At 46.4% G+C, this 2492-nt stretch overlaps 1 pseudogene; it reads left to right on the forward strand.

Annotated features, from left to right (window-relative positions):
* The first annotated feature begins 881 nt into the window (after positions 1 to 881).
* Positions 882 to 1564, forward strand: LOC119352560 (annotated as a pseudogene).
* The last annotated feature ends 928 nt before the right edge of the window (positions 1565 to 2492 follow it).

The following is a 2492-nucleotide window of genomic DNA, read 5'->3' on the forward strand; positions in this document are numbered from 1 at the left end:
TCCTACACTTGTAAAACCTATAATGCCCTGGATAAATGTCGAATCCCACCTTGCGGCAAAACCATGGAGGACGGTGCTTCTCAGGAACACATTTGTGGCTTTTTGCGCATGTAGTTGAGTGCACGGCTATTTGTCCGTGCACGTGCCTCCCGTAGCACCATCGCATGAATTGACGTCCGTGAATCACGTAACTTCATTTCCGTGCCTGGCGTAGCATCGTATCTATGCCTCTACTTGCGCCTCTTGTTGTATAAGTGCTTCTTGCAGCTACATATCCATGCATGTCATTGCTTCTCGTTCTTTCTGTCCATCTCGTAGCGTCAGCTGCAATAGTGCCTCTGAAAAAACACAGCACTGTTCCTACCAACGAATGTATCACTGAAAACAATTCCCACTCCCAATGAATGTACCACGCCCGTGTGTCTGAGAGTTAAACCAGCCACTTCAAGCATGCTTCGCTTGGTCAGAGACTTGTGCCTCTACATACTGCCCCTGCATGCCTCACGAGATAAATTGTACATGTTAACATTTGACAGCAAACTACGCAAGACAACGATCATCTCCCTGACTTGCTGGAGATACGACGGTTCCTAAAAACATAACTGCTGATTTTATTTTTATTTTTTATAAAGAAAAACCACGATCAAAAACCCAGGATGTGCACAACCGCACCACCAGGGAGATGAAACCATGATCCAGAACCCACGATGTGCACAACCGCATCGACAGTGAGATCATGCACTCCTTTGCCGCTTCCCCGCCATTAAATTTATACTACCGCCGCGGCCTTCTTACACACAAACAACAGAAATCGCCATTGCGCTCCCACTCATTGTTCCCCACGAAAAACCAGGTTGCAGGAGGACCAACTGCTCTAGGCCATGGGATTCATCAAGGAATTCATGGAGGTGCAGGCCCACGACAACACCAAGTTGCACGTGATCCACACCAACGACTTGCACAAGGCGGCGACCACCATCAAGCAGTACGAGAGACACCTCGAATTCGAGCGCCACAAGATCGTCGGAGTTGATGTGGAGTACACCAACGATGTTGGCAAAGATCAGAAACAAGCCCTCGTCCAGCTCTCCGTCAGCAAGGATCATCCGGTGTTGCTCTTCTAACTGAGCACCGCCGACAAGAACTGCACCAGGTTCGACAACTTCCTCGCCGACCCCAGATACAAGTTTGCTGGCTTCTCCATCGACGGAGACATAGAGATGCTCGGGCGCGTCGGACTAGAGATCGCCCACTTCGTCAACATCTAGAAGGAATGGAGGGTGCCTACAGCTACCAAGCCTCTGGACTCCCTTGGGGATGTCTCAGGCATCCTTGTCCATGATACTACAACAACATGAAGAAGAAGCTCACCAACGCAGAGCATCAGCGCTGGGTGCGCATGCCCCTGTCCATGAGGCACATCGAGTACGCGACAAAAGATGCTTACGCTGCGTACGAGATATGGAGCCGCCTCACCATCATCCAGGAAGGCCTCCGCCGGGCAAAACTCGAGAAGGAGCAGACTAGGAAGCGCGCAAGGTACTGGGGCGACTACAACTACTGAAGCAGGTGGTCCCGTCCAAGAAAAGTAACTAGAAGATTGCTCATGCCATTCTAGATTTCCCGTTAGATTTGCTTTCTCTCAAGACTTTCGTTTGCTTTTTCTAAATTTAGATTTGCTTGTGTCGCAGTTAACCTTGTAGTTTGCTTCCAGTTTACATATCTTCTGAACAAGTTTATTTCCAGTGCAATGTTGCAGTTTTCTATTATTAGAATATATTGGCGTGAACTGAAAAATATAAACACAGTACAGATACTATACGATTAGCGTAACGCACAAAGCAGGTACACATAGCAATCCACAAAAATGACGAGCATGTAATGCACTAGTACCTTTGTGGATGCAGCGTCGAAATGCAGGGACACCAATTACAGAATGCTCCTAAAAGCAGTGCACAATGTTCTAACAAACCATTGCACACACAAATATTAAAAATCGTTCGTATGGAACACTTTGGAAAAACATTTTGAATACAGAGGTAGTTAGGTGTTTATTCTCCTTGGAAAACAAGCTTATGCCCGCGACCCTCAGAGGAGAACACTATAGAGGCACAGTTGTCCGTCAATAACACCAACTACTTAAAACACCCACGAAGGCACTTCGGTGCCTCCACTCCTATGGAGACCGTGCGTAAATTGACATCACGTTCGTTAATGAGGCCGAATTAAAGTGCAACTATCCCTGGGTGGTTTTGGTAATTCCTAACAACATATAGCTCATTGAGCTAACATTATTCCAAGATTAATATTTCAGGAAAAGCTCAATGAATGGCATGGCATGGATGAGGAAAGTGGATCCCTCAAAATTCTAAGGACAAAAAGTTTGGCTCAAGCTTGAAGCTCAAGACTCTATATTTTATATTTTAGTAATCCAAGATCACATTGAGTCTATAGGAAAAGCCAATACTATCAAGGAGGGATGAGGTGTTGCT

The sequence above is a fragment of the Triticum dicoccoides genome, chromosome 2A (assembly GCF_002162155.2).
Source record: "Triticum dicoccoides isolate Atlit2015 ecotype Zavitan chromosome 2A, WEW_v2.0, whole genome shotgun sequence".
Classification (NCBI taxonomy): Eukaryota; Viridiplantae; Streptophyta; class Magnoliopsida; order Poales; family Poaceae; genus Triticum; species Triticum dicoccoides.